General features: G+C 40.8%; 1 protein-coding gene and 1 long non-coding RNA gene across 2 annotated transcripts in view; one reads left to right on the plus strand and one right to left on the minus strand.

Moving 5' to 3' along the window:
• The window catches only part of BAHD1 (bromo adjacent homology domain containing 1), a 78712-nt gene that overhangs the window by 61076 nt on the left and 356 nt on the right, over positions 1 to 17280 (minus strand).
• On the plus strand, positions 8984 to 13070 carry LOC116516960. The gene is made up of 2 exons (XR_004256409.1): positions 8984 to 9226; positions 9482 to 13070. It is a non-coding gene; the product is annotated as an uncharacterized LOC116516960 (long non-coding RNA).

The following is a 17280-nucleotide window of genomic DNA, read 5'->3' on the forward strand; positions in this document are numbered from 1 at the left end:
CTTAAGGCTTTATTATACAGGCATATACTCTGCCCGTAATAGAAGGAAAAGTCTCATTAGATATTGATGCTTCCAAATGCTGATGGAAAATAGAAATGCAGAAAGTTATGGAACACCCTGCTTTGTTCACTATGTAGACTTAACAGCAGCTCAACTATAGCATTTTCCAAACTTAGAATGCTTCTGCTATTGTTACTTGGCAAGAATGATAACCAAGTTTGTGACCCAGGAGAATATACACATTATCTCTCAATATCCCTATGGACAGCTTCAAGTGTTACAATTTGCTGGAACAGAATCTAATACCAACTCCTCTTTAGCAATGTGATAATCCATGTTCTTTAAAAACAATCATTGTCCAAATCAGCTCACAGATTTTTCTGACAGCTTTCTCCATTATAAACAGGTATAAAACAATCTGCTTCCTTTTTCTCAATCAAGATTTGCCTGTTTAATGTTTATTGCTTGCTAAATATAGTATTTAGTTCATATTTCTACTCCTGTATATTTCTGTACGAAGTAGTAGATTGAAATCTAACAATCTATGCCCACTGGTGTTTCAATTCATCTTTCAAATGATTTCTTCTTTTATTTTTAATCTTTTTGCATGATGATGATTTATATAAAATATCCAAGGCTGAATTACTGCTTATAAACACAAGCATTTGATGTTTTTGAATTCAAAGTACTGTAAAGTTCAGTACCTTCATTTGTTGTACAAATTCTTTATCAATGTGGGTAGGGACTTTGAATGATAAAGAATTTGTATTGCTTGCCAGAAACTAGGTATCTCCATTATCTTGTCCATGTCTTTCCTTGTATGTCTCATATCACTATCCAGCAGTTCTTATGTCTCTTAATTATTGCCTATTCTATTCAAATAATTCAAATTCTTGGGGAATACAGTATCACAGGGCACTAATGCTTAAAATTTACCATGAGCAACCTAAAATGTTCCTGAAAATATTACATAATTTGACCATATTAGTTAGTCACCATAAGAAGGAACTGAACTAGGTAACTAGCGAAATGTTTCAAACCAACAAGTCCAGTTGCCATGACTCAATTTACAAACAACTCCACCTGAGAATCTTCATCAACATGTTTCATCTTTTAGTTCTCAGATTTCAGATCTCAGATAAGATCTCAGATAGTTCTCAGATCTCAGATGTGAAGGAAGGAAACATATATACCATCCCTATGGAATACCTTGAGACACAATGAAATTTTGTGGCACCTATTTTAGAATGGCTACCAATTTTTTTTAGAAACCATCTAGTTCCTTTGACATCACTGAGTTTTTGTAATGTCCACATGCTGCGATTTTAATTAGACAGGGTATTGACTGTATGATTCTATTAGATGGTGTGTCAACTGCTACAAGTTTGCATGGGATTGAGTTTATAAATGTTACAATAAACAAATATACTGTGTTTGTTACATTATAATAATTTTTAGACCATCAATATCTGATGTTTTAAACACATAGCTTATTATTTCTAAATTTAGTAACCCAGACCTTTTAAAAACTTTTATGCTGAAGTCCTATCATATAAAGAAATCTCAATAGCACATTTAGAATTTATTTTGGTACTTTAATATATTTTACCCCTGTTTAAGAAATTTATCTCATTCAATTCTGCACATTTGATAGGCCCTCCCTGCATTATTTCATGTAAGTCATAAAGCAAAATGCTGAGGAGATCCAATCCCAAGATTACAACCCCGCTTAACATCTTATTCCATTTTAAGTAGGATCTGCTGATCAGCAGTCTTTTGCATATGATTAAGACAGTTGTGAATCCACGGAATAGATATGCCACACTAAACAACCCTACTAATCAGATATTATAGGATTCTTGATAGAATCAAGATTTATATTATATACACAAAATTTGCACAATCTGCAAAGGAGGCGCTACCCACTGAAAAAAAAAGTACTGCACAGTTAAATTGCCAAGATTTGTTCGTGACAAATACATGTTGTCATCTCATAATCATTGCATGTTTTCTAAGCGCTTAAAAATCACGTAATTTATTATATATATATATATATTTGTTTTTGTAGATTTTCACGGGTGTAGGTATATGCAGGTCTTGGCATTTTCGGGTCTTTTCCTGTGTAAGATTGAGAGTATCTTGGCGACATTTCGATGAGGTCCACTCGCCATCTTCAGGCTGGTGCCTTCGGCTTCATGCTTGTGTGAGCAAAGCGGGATAGGAGCTGCCGTCTTTCTATAAATATTGGTGGGGGTGTGTGGAGTGCTGGCTTTGTTGCTGTAAGTGGGTTGGCTGGCTGTGTTGCTAATACATCGAGGTGAGGAATGGCCCCCTGGTAGAGGGAAATCTGCTTCTGAGGAAAGAGCCAGTGCTCGGTCACTGACAGACTGACAAGGTCGGTGAACCAGGACCTCCATGGCCATTGCGGAGCCACAAGCAGTACCTCGGCCCCATCCTGTAGGATCTTCTTGATCACCTGAGGTATCAGTGGGAGGGGCGGAAATGCTTATAGCAGTCCCGGGGGTCAGCGGCACCGAAGAGCATCCGTCCATCCCGGGGCAGTGGAACTTTGAAATAAACCGGGGGAGCTGAGCATTCTCAAGACTGGCAAATAGGTCTAAAACTGGGAGACCAAACCTCTGTGTCAGCTGGTGGAACAGAGATGGAGGAAGCTGCCACTCCGAGTTGTTGATGGTCGTTCTGCTCAGCCAGTCCACCATCACATTGTTCTCCCCGGAGATGTGGTCTGTCCTCAAGGACTCGAGGTGGCGTTCTGCCCAATGCCCCAACACTTCTGCCTCCAACATCAGGGCCGTCGATTGAGTGCCGCCCTGATGATTGACGTAAGCCTTGGTGGCGATATTGTCCGTCAGAATGAGGACATGACGGCCCTCGATGAATCAACGGAAGTGGCGCAGGTCAAGTCTGGCGACTCTGAGCTCCAGCCAGTTTATGTTGTGGGCAAGCTCCGCCTGCGACCACCTGCCCTGCATCACGTGAGTCTGTAGGTGAGCGCCCCAGCCGCATAAGCTGGCGTCTGTTGTTATGACCAGGCGCTCTGGTTCTTTGAAGAGGGATCTCCTTGCTAGTGCTGAGGATTGCCACCACCCAAGTGACCGAACCACTCTTGGGGGAACGGTGACCACCCTCTTGGAGTTGCTGGCTTTGCTGTATGGGGAGAAGGAACCACTGAAGTTCTTGTGTGTGCAGCTGCACCCATAGAACAACAGCGATGCACGAGATCAGCTTCCCCAGCAGCTGAGACATGATGCTGTCCCTTTGCTCCTGCATGAGGAAGTCCCTGCAGGTTCTGGATCACAGTGCTCAGGTGTTGAATCCTGGAGGTAGGTTCCAAATGGATCTTCTCCAGATTGACGGAGAACCCGTGTTGCTGTAGTGCGTGGACGGTGGCATCGAGATCCTGGCACGCCCTCTGTCTTGACGCCGACATTAACAGGATGTTGTCCAGGAAGCAGACGATCCTCACCGGACGAGTCCTAAGGTGTGCAGCGACAGTAGCCAGGAGCGTGGTGAAAGTCCTGGGGGCTGATGACAGGCCGAAGGGGAGATCCCTTGATAATGTTGGTTTGCAAACCTCAGGAACTTGCGATGCGCTGGATGAATGGGAACATGCAGGTATGCTTCCTTCAGGTCGATTGAAGTCAGGAAGTTGCCCTGCCTGATGCAATCCAAGATGGTCTGGAGGGACTGCAACTTGAAGCGCTTGTACGCTATGTGGATGTTGAGTTTCTTGAGGTCCAGAATGGCTCTCACCCCTCCTGAAGCTTTGGGAACCAGAAAGAGGATCAAGTAGAATCCCCTGCCTTCCTGAACCCAGGGCACCTGCTCTATGGCCGCTATGTCTAGTAGATGCTGGATCTCCGCCTGCATCATTTGTCACTTGTGGGGCAACTTTGGGATGGGGCAATGAATGAAGGATTGAGGAGGAAGGGATAGGAAGTCTAAGGTGGGACCGTGACGAATGGTGTTCAGTACCCAAGTGTCCGTCATTGTCTCCTCCCACTGGTCGGCATAAAGCTGTAGCAGACCCCCAATGGGAGGGGACCGGTGACGGTCACTTGGATCTGCGAAAGGAGTGGTTGGAGAATCCTCCTCGAAAGGACCTGCGGTTTCCCTGCTGCCTAGGTCTGTCCCTGAAGGACACTCTATCCTGGGTGCGGTTCTCTGATTGGGAATAGGATCTGGCAAAGCTCCCTGAGGTGGAAGGGGAGTCATTGTTCCGAAAGGACTGCCTATGAAAATAGGGCTGACCTTTGCAGTCTGGTTTCTTGGTGACCGCTAGTAAAATCTTCCGTTTGTCCTTGGACTCAATCAGGACAGAGTCCAAGGCCTCTCCAAATAGCTTGTCACTCTTGAAGGGTGCCGAGGCCAACTTCCACTTAGCCTTCATGTCTGCCTGCCAGTGGCATAGCCACAGCAAGCGGCTTATGGTCACATTTGAAGCCATAGCCCTTGATGAAAATTTGGTGGCATTAAGTGAAGCGTCGGCCGAGTACTCGACCGCTGCAATGATCTTGAGCCAAGGTGGCGCAGTGGTTAAATGCAGCACTGCAGGCTATTGCTAGATCAGCAGGTCAGCGGTTCAAATCTCACCGGCTCAGGGTTGACTCAGCCTTCCATCCTTCCGAGGTGGGTAAAATGAGGACCCAGATTGTTGGGGGCAATATGCTGACTCTCTGTAAACCGCTTAGAGAGGCCTGAAAGGCCTATGAAGCGGTATATAAGTCTACTGCTATTGCTATTGCTATTGCTATTGTCTTGGCGTGACCTAGTATCCCCAGCAGGGAGGTTGGCTAACAGCTTGTGAAGCCAAAATAGTGCTGCCCTGCTGAAGTAGGAAGAGGAGGAGGAGGAGGCCTTCATGGCCCACTCAGTGGCCATGTGAGTTTTATGACAGGCCTTCTCCACCTTTTTGTCTTCCACTTTCAGACCTTACAGTAGGTCGGCTGGGAGGGCAGAGTTGGAGGTCAGTGCCACTATGGGATCATCCACTTGCAGAAGCTTCAAGAACTCCTCCATGGTGGTCTCTACCGAGTAGAGCTTCTTATCCACCCCACTAGGATTGGGCAATGACCCAGGTTAAAACCATTGTCGCTGGATGATATCCAGGAACAGCTGTGGCGCTGGAACCAACTCTTGAGGAGTGATTTCCTTAAAGAGGCCTGCGCCTGGATCCCCTGGTCCTATAGTCTCCTTGTTACCCTGATCAGTGGTATTCTTATCAGATTGGGCGGGAAGCCCCATTTGAATGGACGAAGCCATAGCCTTGGTCAGAATGGCCTTGAACATTGTAGGCTTAAATAAGCCAGAGAATGCAGGGGCATTGGGGGCCGGATTCTCATCCTCCGAGAGATCAGGGGCATCCTGACCACCCTCCTCATCAGACACCTTGCTGACCATTGAGGAAGGAGGAGGGGAGGCCCCGGAGGGTTGAGAGAGAAGTGTTCTGCCCTCTGGCTTTGGCTTTGCTCAAGAGGGGCAATGATAAACCCAGTTGTTGGATACCATTAGCAATCCCCTGTGATATTGCCCGTTGAACCACCTCCTGCATTGCTTGGGATAACTCAGGAGCCTCCCCAGCATAAGGGCCAGTGGGAGGAGCTTCTTCCCCCATTAGAGAATAGGCTTCTTCCATGTCTACCTCCTCCAGAGAGGAAATAAGAGATCTGGGGGAAGCCTGGAAGGATTGGGAGAGAATCCAAAATCCTCATGTCTGCCAGAGATGGGGAGCCCTCCCCTGGAGTCTCCACCAAGGGAATGTCTGTAGAAACTGATGGTAGAGGTGGTTCCCTGGTTTGCACAGTTTGTGCCTGGGCACTAACTGCCTTTTGAAACTGTCTCTCCAGGGCCTTCTGTCTCCTTTCAGCCAACCTTTCTGCAGTTTTCGAGACTTTCTTGGGTTGGGGCTATTTCCCTTTTGCAGGGCAACCTGCACTGTCCCCCTTAGCAGCAGGGTTGGGCCTACCGCGTTTGTTAGCAGGAGGTTCAGTTTGATCCCTGGCTTCAGACACGTTCTTGCTGGCCATGGTACACTTCTTTCTCAGGCAGAACCATAGATGTGAAAATCCCAGTAATGCAATAGTTCTGGAAGTACGCCCCTTTAATTCAGTCCAAGTTCTGAGAAAAACGAGGCCTTGCCAGGATCAGTAACAGTCAGCAATATTTTGGCGCCAAAATGGAAGTCCCAAGGCGCTGCAGATCTGCACAGTGGTAAAGCAAGGAATGGCCCAAGGAAGCCAAACTCCTTGCAGCCACTTACAATAGTCTTCCTGGGGAGGGGGAGACCTGCCTGGAGACCCAGAGCGAGATCCCAAATTAAGAAGCCCTCCCAGCGGGATCTGCTGTGAAAACCAGGTTGCAGCAAAGCAAACGGCTTGAGAATAAAGTGTGCCACTTTTTTTCTGTCCAAAATGGCCACTGCAAGCTACGGAGTGCACCGGGAAGCTGCCGGCAGTTCGGAGAACTCAGTAGAGCCTCCGTTTAAAATTTTGAGCGCCGGCAGCGAACTCAGAGGGGTCCATACCTGCCTACCTGCCCTCAGAGCTCGCCAGTAGCCACTGACGAGCCTCCCGGTGGTGCCTCAACCGCGGTGGTCACGGAAGGCAGCCACACTCCTTGTACCTGTTCCGCGCTTTAACTAGGCGTGAATCTTTATCCAGTGAATTTTTAAAGAATCCTAACACAATATGCTAAACATAAAAATAAGGAAAAAAAGCTACACTAACTACTTGGAGAGTCCAATTTGCTGTTCAAGGACTGGAACTTCCCAACTGCATCCTTTTAGGGCGACTGAGTTTTTAAAACTGAGCCTCTGTGGGGAACAGGAGGCGTGGCTACACAAAGATCTGAACTCAGTCCTTGGTAGCAAGCTGAAGTTAACCATGCTTGGACACTCCAAGCAGTGCCTAGGAGAAGGTCTATTTTGTTGTTCTTTGCCTCCTCGGTCAACTTCAGTTCATTGTGAGTTTTAGCCTTTCTGACATCATCTCAGGCTATTTTTGTGTATGCCTACTTGATTACGTGTCCCTCTTTCCGTCTCCTTTATGACTACCCCCCTTCCCAGAACTTCACTGAGCTTTATGTGCAGCTATATTGGGTTCTTTTGCTATTTCCCATTTTCTTTCCTTTTTGGAACTGTTTGCAGTTATGCTTTTAGCACAGTATATACTTTTTAGGAAGTTTAGTCAATGGGCTCTTTTTCCCATGTATTGACCATTGTTCTGAGTTTATTAAATGTGATGCCTTGAAGTCCAGATAATGAATTGAGTCCATGTTCAAAAACAAGAACTTCAATATCAGATGGACATTTAAAACCTTGCTCCTTGCACTTTTTCTAACAAATCTTTTCTATTGGATGGGATCAACCCTCTTATAAGAAAAAAAAACTCTCAGCAAAAAAGATCAGGTTTTTTTTAAAGGATGACACTTGGCAGTTTGTCTCCCAGCAAATGCACTGTATTAGTAGAAGATGCTAGAGCTGTATAAATAATCCCAAATCCGCTGTTTGATGCTCAGGTAGATTTTCAACATGTTGCTAAAACATTTGGACAGGTAGCTTCTGTTGAGAATGCCATGGAAGTCAAGCCTTCAGGAAGATATGGTTGCTTGTCCGTGTCTGTAATGCAGGAGTCTCAAACCTACATGCTACATATAGCTGTCCGAATAATTTTCTACAACCAGCAAAAAATACTTTGTGAAGCTAGGGATACTGCCGAGCGAAGCTATGGCACTGAATGTGCTCCAAAAAACAAAAAGTCTGAAAGCAACAACTAGGCCTGAGTAAGCAGGTTTCCCAATAAAAAGCAAGGCTTTATTACACAACAACTGCCTTGGGGTCACCTTTGCAGAGCACGGTTACTCTCAGGCACCCACCCACCTGCTCTTGCGCTCCATGGCAGGTACTGCTTCTCAGGTAGCCCAAAACTCTCCAGCACCTACTGGAAGTAGAAATGATTCTTTAGAATCTTGGTTTAGAATGATAGAGCAGGATAAATTTTACATTTCTGACTGCCATGGCTCGGTGTAATTTAATACTTGATTGTTAACCATATTGAGCAATTTGATTTCAATTCAAAAGCGAGATGTACAGGACTTTGTACAATCAATAGTAATGGCTCTATTCAATTCTCTAAAACTATACTGCTTTAGGAACTTTAAAAACTACTCCTGAGCCGTCCAAGAGAGACAACATGTAGCATTATGGAAGGGGAAACTTTATTATTTTGACTTCTTAGGGCCGCAAGTGCGATGTTAGGAGGCAATGTGAGGTCAAACAAATTTGGGGGAGTTTTTAGAAGTCAAAATGGGTGCATTGACTCACCAAGGTTTAGTACATCCCTTTTGATTTTTGCCTTTAACTTTATATGTGCTGAACACAGGGGGATTTTTCATATGCATATATAATTTGAGGTTAGTCCAAAGCTGTTTATACAACCAATTTCTTATTTTTAATTGCTGGGGGAGGGGGGGTTCATGTACTAATATTCTTTTTTGCCAAATAACCTATCTTGACATAATTTGTAATAGTTCTAGGCTTGGCATTAGGTGGAAACTTATATAAACATTGGATCCATACTTAATTTATCAATTAATCTTTTTCAATCTTTCACATAAGTATATCATTAGGCATTAGGTTTAACAAGAAGTTCTCCCTAAGGAGAACGTTCTTTGGAAATAGTTAACATCTCACAGTTTTTTCTAGTTTCAAACATGACATTCGACAAAAAAAATATTATTTGTATTCTGTGCTCAATGGATAATTGCATTTATTCTTTCCTACCAATCATAGGCCTAAACATTTTAGCTGACCTTGCTTGCTTTATATTTTGGATGCCAGAATAATAGCCTTCCAATGAAATCTCTTGTACGGTTAATAGGAAACAAGCCCTACTGCACTCAGTGCAGATTATTTTGCAAAGTGTACATTGGACTATGACCTTAATTCCAAACTTCATGCTGCAAGTCCACCGAGTGACAACCTCCAGCTTTGGTTTCAGAACCAGGAAAAGATGATTAGAAGCAAGAGTCCTAGTTAAAGCACATGGAAGTTTTTGGCAGTGCATTGCCTAGATAACCAGTAGCGTGTTTCCTTCCTGGGGCTAAAAGAGAAAGGATGGAGTTGGCTTTGGCATTTTGCAATTCAGACAATTCAAGCTGATGCATTCTTTTTATCTTTGAGCTGGAAAAGATCTTCCTCATTTCTAAGGTAAGCCTTCTGAAGCACAATGTAACTGCAAGATGCTTACAGGTCTCTTCTCTACCTTCAAGTGACCCTTTATTGAACAAAGAAGCAAAAATATTTCCATTTCTCATCAGTGTGTTTTAAATGTATTCTAAAAATGAGTTTTAAATAACTTGAAACATATACTGTATGTTGTTAAATACTTCATCAAGATATTATTTGTCTTGATGTCAGTCATGAATCTATCATACTTAACATTTTTATTTCTCTTATGACCAGATCTACTGCCAACATTGTCTTGACCAACCAGATGTCAAATTATATACTGATGGTACACAGAAACAATTAATTTGGTGTTCTGCAACAAAGCAACTTATGTGGTGGACAAAAATTTTTAGTAAAAATTTGACCTTTTCACATTTTCAAAAAGTAAATTGCTTTTTCCAAAGAGTACAGAATTTGATCCAGTTAAACAACCTACCCATTTATCATCAATCAATAGTTGAACTAATTTATGCAGAAATTATCCAAGCCACCAAAACGTATTTTAAAAAACAAAAGCGGCAGCCACAGCACTTCAGAGCGAAGAATCTAACAACACAGGACTATCCTGCTCTGACTAAAAACTTATGTCTGAGAAGTAAATGTTAAGTGGAACGCTTATCCTTTTCCTTTTTAGTTTAATATAGTATACTTGAATTATAGTTCTACACATGTCTATGTTGTGAGTTTCAATTAGCTCAATTGATCAGCTGAAACTGGAATTTGTTCCCATGGTAGCCTTGCTGCAATATTTCTTTATCTGGATCTTTACAGCAAAGTGCTGGGAAGAGGGGGAATGACAAATATGCTATGCAGAAGTAAAATCCAAAGTGGCCATCTCAGTGTGCTCCACTTGATGAACAAAACTGATGAAGCTCATTCTTTTTCATTAACCAATATTAGTTGTGTATTATGTGCAATATCAATTGATAACTTACAATGCATGTCCAATGTAACCAGTTATTTTGGTTATTTGTTTTGCTTCTAATTATTGTTAGGAATAGGAAATTAGTACTTAAATACATCTCACTCATATTTGGGGAATGCATGTTCTTAATCATTCATTTGCTTTAATACATATTTAAATTTATATATGAGCAGCATCAAATAATGAACACTAAAGAATAATAAGCCTGCAAGGGACTAGGTTTAGAAGCTAGGGGCCTTATTCAAGGCTGTCTCTACCACATATTAATTTACATCAACATCTTATATAAATCAATTCGTATCTTAATACCATCCACAAGGAGAAAACAAGTCTAAAGACATCTGCCCTGTTCAAAAGTTTTATCAGCAGCACTAACCAGTTAGTAGCCTATCTTAGATAAAATCATTTATTTATGAAATCACAGCATTTTTGTGGCTCACAAAATGAGAAGATTGAATAAAATATAAAAGATAAAGGTGTAACAACTAAAACCCCAAACATAGTGCATAGCATCAGATCCCCAAAAGCTTGCCAGAAAAGCTCTGCTTACAGCTTTTACTAGAAGACAGACAAGATTGGGGTGAATCTCCAACTGATAGACCAGCCCCATAACTGAAAAAGACTTATTTTGCCCCACTGATCTGTAGAAAATAATGGATCAACCATCTGTTTTTCCTGGCATGACTGAAAAGGTAACCAACCCATAAAGGGCTTTTTGTGTAAAAATCCAGCATCAACTGGTTGGTGGTAATTTGCAGTCCCAAATTAGAAGCAGCCCCAAATGAATGTTGCAGTATACTAGTTGGGTGGTGATGAGCCACTGAAGTCAGGTCTTCTCGTTCCAAATAAAACTGCATCTGATGCATCATGGACATGTAAAGCTGCATAAGGGCCTCCCAGGACGTGGCCTCAACCTGCTGGTCCAGCAGGACTCGTGAGTCTAAGCAGATTCCCAAGTCACGGACTTTTTCAAAGTCAGGGCCACCCCGTCTACAGATAAAACAGGGATGTATAAAGAAACCTTGGGGTAAAACTAGCTGTAGAACAGTATGAATCTGCTTTCTCCAATGCACAGCTTCCAGCTATCAGGACATTATTTGGATGGCAGCTTCAAGTGCAAGGGAAGTGTTCAGAATCTCCTGGATCACAGACCTATTACCTCCCCAGCAGCCCAAAAGAGTCAATGGGACAAGACTCAGCCCTCAAGTGGTTGCAAATATCATAGAGAGCACCTTATCCATTTCCTTAGAGATAACAGACCAAAGAGAAAACCAAGTAACCAAACAAGATGGGGCCACAGAATCCAGACAATGGTGAATTTGAGCATTTTTACAGTGAAATCCACTGGAGTTAGGCAGCCCAAAAGGTAAATAAATAAATGTCAAGCAAATTGGTCACAGTGGCCTGATGGTAAATCAACAGGATAACTCTTACCTCTGGAAAAGGGCCAGCAGATAACAACCAGTCAATGTCATAAGGGAGAAGCAATAATGATTCAGAGTAAACTTGAACCTGTGCATGTATCCAATTTTTTGCATAGAATAGATATATCTTCCTATTCAGATTACATACAATCTGAATCTGCCTACAATATAGGGAAGGCATCGGATGAAGTAAATAATATGGTTATGCAAGGTATTCTTTGAAATGATAAAACAGCTGCATTCCTATAAAGCTTGTGCTGCTACTTCAACGCCTGTCCCGATGGTGCATGCACACATCTATGCAAACAATCTACACTTCCATTGGGACTGCCAATGAAGCAATCATGTATATACAGGTGGAAACAGACAAGGACAACTTTCAAAGAATCATGTAAGTCTTGCATAGGACAGAACTGCTTTGGAACATTTGTGAAGCATTTTTAAAAAAATGTTTTGCTGAAGTCTATTAAATGAGGAAAAACATTTGCAATTTTAGTGCTGCAGCTCAGAAAAATGTTTTCTACAAATCAAGATCTGGTGTATATATAACAAAGGCTAGGAAAGATCCTGTTGGAAACAGCTGTCACTCAACATGGAAAGAACTAGACCAGACAGATTAAGAAGTCTGCTTCCGTGTAGGGCAGCATCTTTAAGGTACATTGTAGAGACCTGAAAATCTAGTAATAGGTTTCCTGTAGAGCTCCCTAAGTTACCTCGATTTAATTAGTGTGGGCCTAGTTTACTTTTAAAGCTGAGCCATAATGTATTTGGATTAGCCTGTTGTGCAAATTCACCCATTATGGGTTAGCACTATGTGCAATCCAGTCCACCAGAGCTTGGTCAACCATTCATAGTTAAATAAATTCTGGCATGTCACTGTGCAGGAATACAAGCAGTACAGCTGCATAAGCTAAAGGGCAATGGGGATTTACAGCCAATAACCTACAAACACAAGCCATAAAGCCCTATTAAATGAGGGTATTTTTGCCAAGAAAATATGAGAAGGAAAAGGGAAATTTATAATAGAAATAAGTGTCAGAAATGTCCATCTTAGATGAAGAAAATATAGAGCTTGCACTCCTTTTGGTATCTAGAACGTTTAACAGTGTGTTGTTAGGTCAAGGAATCAAACTTAAATTTTTGTCTCAAGTTAATTAAATTATATTTTTAAACAGACTATACAAAAATCTGCTTAAAATGTTCATTTAGCTGTCTCAATAGTCAAATTCATCAGGCATAATGTTTGCCTCCATGAAGGTCTCTTAAAAAGTGCCAAAATAAATAATATTGCAGACCTTGCTCAGAGAGATTAATGCATCTCTTGAATCAGAATGCTGGGCAAAGTTTTATCTATATTTAAGTAAATTTATTCAACAAGCCAGGAAATTTTGGTAAACATATTAGTTTTCTCTTTGCTTTACAAGGCCACTGCCAGGTACTTGACTAGATCAAAGAATCCAAAGAAAATAAATGACCACTGCTGATGGATAATTGGGAGGAGGGGAGGCCAACTCCTCCAGACCTTGCAGTAACTCATCTATGACAAATTATCAACTTCTTTTGAAAATTTTTGTTTGAAATCAGCCTGAGAAAAATTGGTATGTTAAGAAAGTCTCTGAATGTGGCACAAATGTGCCACTTCAACTCTCTTCAGTTTATCATAACTTACTGATATCAACTCAGCAGCCGAATTCTTACTGATATCAACTCAGCAGCCATGAGCTCATTAGTGGGTTTATTTATCTGAAATATTCTTGTAACAACTTTCAAGGCAGAACTTCCTTAAGGCAATTTCCAAGGTTAGGGAAAACATAATAAAATACATGATTCAAGGTGCTAAAAGAACACAGAAAACATTTTCAAGAAGAAATCTCATCCTCAAAACATGCAAATCCCAATGGAACCCTGGGATTTTCTTGACTAACTATGCAGGGCAGTTACAAAGAAAGCAAAATAAATTCTGATGCATCACTTTATTTATTCACTTCAAATTGTTCCTAACATTCAGTGGATAGCATTGTTTCACATCCTACCTATTGCTAGAAAAGGCCTTAAATTCCCCCTTTCCACATACTTCATTTTCTGGGGGAAATAATTTTGTTCTGCTGTGGGAGAAAATAATAGATACTGGCCAAGTCTTGCTCTCCTTAGGACATCATACTATCCTGCATTGAGACTTCTTTCAGGATGGATGCATTGCATTTTTATTTAGAATATAATAACCAAATGCTGTTAAAAAAGAATAGAGCTCAAAACCTTTGATTTCAACTTGACTTCTAGGGAGTTTGATACATGGTGGTTTTATTGCCAGCTGCACAGAAGACATTTACCACTGTCTTCTTATAGGAATTGTTTAACTTCCTAAGTAATCTAAAGTCCAATTTCTGGTGGTCTTTTTCAAGTACTTATTTGGGAAGATGGTGCAGACAACCTAAAAAGTTACCCATAAGACAACATCCTTTGAATCTTCTTTTGAGTTTTATTCATGAATTTACACACTTGACGGTCATGAATACCCAAGCACGTATCCTGTGCCTAGCAAATGGACTGTGGATCAAGATGGAATTAGACATAAGTAAATTATCCACAGATTATCAAATCAGGGAAAATATACACAAAATTATTATATATGTTAAAAAAGACAGACATAAACAGTAGTAAATTAATTCTTCATTTCCTCAAAACTGGCATGCAAGTTAAGATGCTACACAGCTTCCTATACAAATTAGAATACTTCACTTCATCTCAATTTAGCATAGTAATAACAATCATGTACAACATTCTTTGTCTGCTTGATGAAATCATTATATTCAATTCATTATGACAAACTCAGACATTACAAGAAACTGCCACTTGATAGCTACCTGAAGAACATTATAATCTCACCAAAACTTTCTCCATATTCTTCATTCTGTAGCTTTAAAGTTAATTTTCCCTCAATTCCCATCTTTTACTAGTCCTATCTGCTGCTTCCGTCTGTGTCTAGCTCTTCTGCTAGGCTGTATGCAAGTAAAACCACTGCCACTTTAGCACCCAACTGACAAATTATTATACTTCTAATACTACCCCTCCTTTTCCCATTCACAAGCCAAGTTCTAAGCACTAAAAGAAATTCCAAGAATCTTTTATAATATGGAACACACACATTTGATGACAAGAGGTTCATCAGCCACAAAGTGCTGTATTAAATGTCCGCAGATTCATTTTTAATACATAAAAACATAAATGTTTCCACAGAAGCTTTTGTGAGATCAAGTTAGAAACAATACATAGTAGAAATACCCAAACAATACATACTTTTAGATTGCATTGTCTATGATCCTCAGGATTCTGCTATTCAATTCACAGGACTTATATGGCATCCTGGTATTATCCCGTAAGTAAAAAGACCTGGAGAAATTAGGGATGGGCAATAAGTAAGCCCACGTTTCAGATACAAACTTAGATCTTCATTCCTTAAGCAAACTTATTCAGATGTCTCTTAGTTCCAATAATCATAATAAAAAGAAATATTCTTAAACAATCATGGGAAAACAACATAAGGAAATATCCTATGCATTGGGATTATTCAGGAAGCAAATGTAAATATTGTGGATAAATAAAAAGCAACTATCAATGTCTTCATCTCATAAATTCTGCTGCCTGCTCCCTTTAACAGCATCACCAAAGAGGAACTCCTAGAAATAACTTCCTTGCTATAGAAAACAACAACCTGCTCTCTGCCTGTAGATCCATGTGATCTACAGGCAGAGAGACATGGAAATCAGAAGCAAATACAATGCCAATCTTTGTTTTTTTTTACTGACTCTCAATATTATCCTTCCACAGTTAGGGCAAAATACAGCAGTGAGGGAAAAAACTTTTCTTTCCTATGTTTTTTTTTCCTCTTAGGCAAGCAGCTTCAAGATTTTGTCAACTCAAGGCAAGCAGCTGGAACAGAAGGTTTGACATGCCACTTTGCAGTTACTGAAATTTCTTGTTTTAACCCCATGACTGACATACATGTATACCAAATATATTTTTCTTCCTAGAGTTTTCCACATGCCTTTTCCTCCGAAAGCTAGTAAATCTCCAACTATAATTTCTCAACACTGAAATTAAAATACCCTGAACTTTTTCTTACTAAACATTAGTCTAAAACCCTCATGAAACATTAGAAGAAATCCCCAAATATATTTCACATATTTTAACTGACCCTCCTTCACACCATTGACATGAAACTGATCTGGTATCAGATTTTGAAACTCATTATACATTTTATCTGCATATAACCAATTTAATTTCAAACTTCCTTTGATGTTCTCATGTCACTTTCAGAGACATGGTCCACACGAAGCGCAGTGTAACTTGCTCAGCTCTCCCAGCAGTTCTTATATTTTTTGGAAGAGCTTGCTTGTACTTGCCTGCCTGTACTATATATATATATATATATATAGAATGTATACGAAAGCATCCTCATTGCCACCAAATTAAAATTTAGCCATATTTTCCTATGGCATATTTCCAACTGGCCTATTGGGAGGGAATTTGATTAGTTCATAATTTTTGCTTGCTACTGCAAAAGTAAGGGTTGCCTTTTCCTTCAAAACAACTGATTGTATATTAACAATAGTGAGCAAACCACCACTACTTGAAAGAATGCAGTGGCATTCAAAGCAGGATGAATACACATTTGTAAATAGTGATAAAGCACTGTTAATGGAAAGGAAGAATACTTCAGAGAACTAAACAACTATTCCTATACATGTCTACTCAGAAAGCACTCTTTTCCAGGTTAGTATACCTAAATCTGCAGCTAAAGCAGTTTAAAAGATGACATTCTGGCTGATGTCATAACCATGGTACAGCGGCGAATACTAAATATGTTTTTCCCCTCCTGAATCATTGGCAAAATCATTCTCTACATAAAAAAATAAAAATATTTTCTGGCATCATTTTGGATTTAATATTGTTGTCATGACCCCTAAAGCTTCCTTCAATATTTCCAAATGCTTATACTGCATTACTTTACTCCACAGATACATTTCTTTTAGAGCAGGGTCAAGTTATTAAGTATTTGGCTATTTCTAGAGAAAATACCTCAGAATTGTATTTCTAGAGCTCCTATCATATATAAATACAGAAATATACACACACCCCTTTTGAAGAACAGTTTAAAGCTTCATCATTTCTTTCTGGGGCTGGCTCCAAGTCCCTCTTCCAACAAAACGTTTAACTAGGTATCAAGACTGGCTTCTCTGCATTCTATATATATATTATTTTAAAGATACCTTGACTCTCTGCTTCGTTTATCCCTTCCCCAAATCCCCAAGATAGAGCTGACCCGCAACTGGGAAAGCATCCGATCTGGCTATATCTTTCAAAGACAGGAGAGCCATCAAGAAAGGAAAACAGAAACACCACCAAGAAAGAAGCTCAAACCCTAAATAGCTGAGCTTCCCATAGATTCGGTTCCTGCCTCGGCCCGGATTGTTAGGGTGGGGGAATTTTTCCCCTCCCGCGCTATTGTAAAAGTTAATGGGTTTGTTACATAACTTTAGACCCAAAGGTAATCCCGGGGAGAAGGGCAGAAGCCTTAATATGATCCAAGGAGACCCCGGGGAGTCGGAGTCAAGGCTCAGCCCACCTGCCACCGGGGGCCATTTCCTCGGTGCTCCCTAGCTCCCGGGTGATGGTAGGGAGAG

This window comes from Thamnophis elegans, chromosome 1, assembly GCF_009769535.1.
Source record: "Thamnophis elegans isolate rThaEle1 chromosome 1, rThaEle1.pri, whole genome shotgun sequence".
NCBI classification, from domain to species: Eukaryota; Metazoa; Chordata; class Lepidosauria; order Squamata; family Colubridae; genus Thamnophis; species Thamnophis elegans.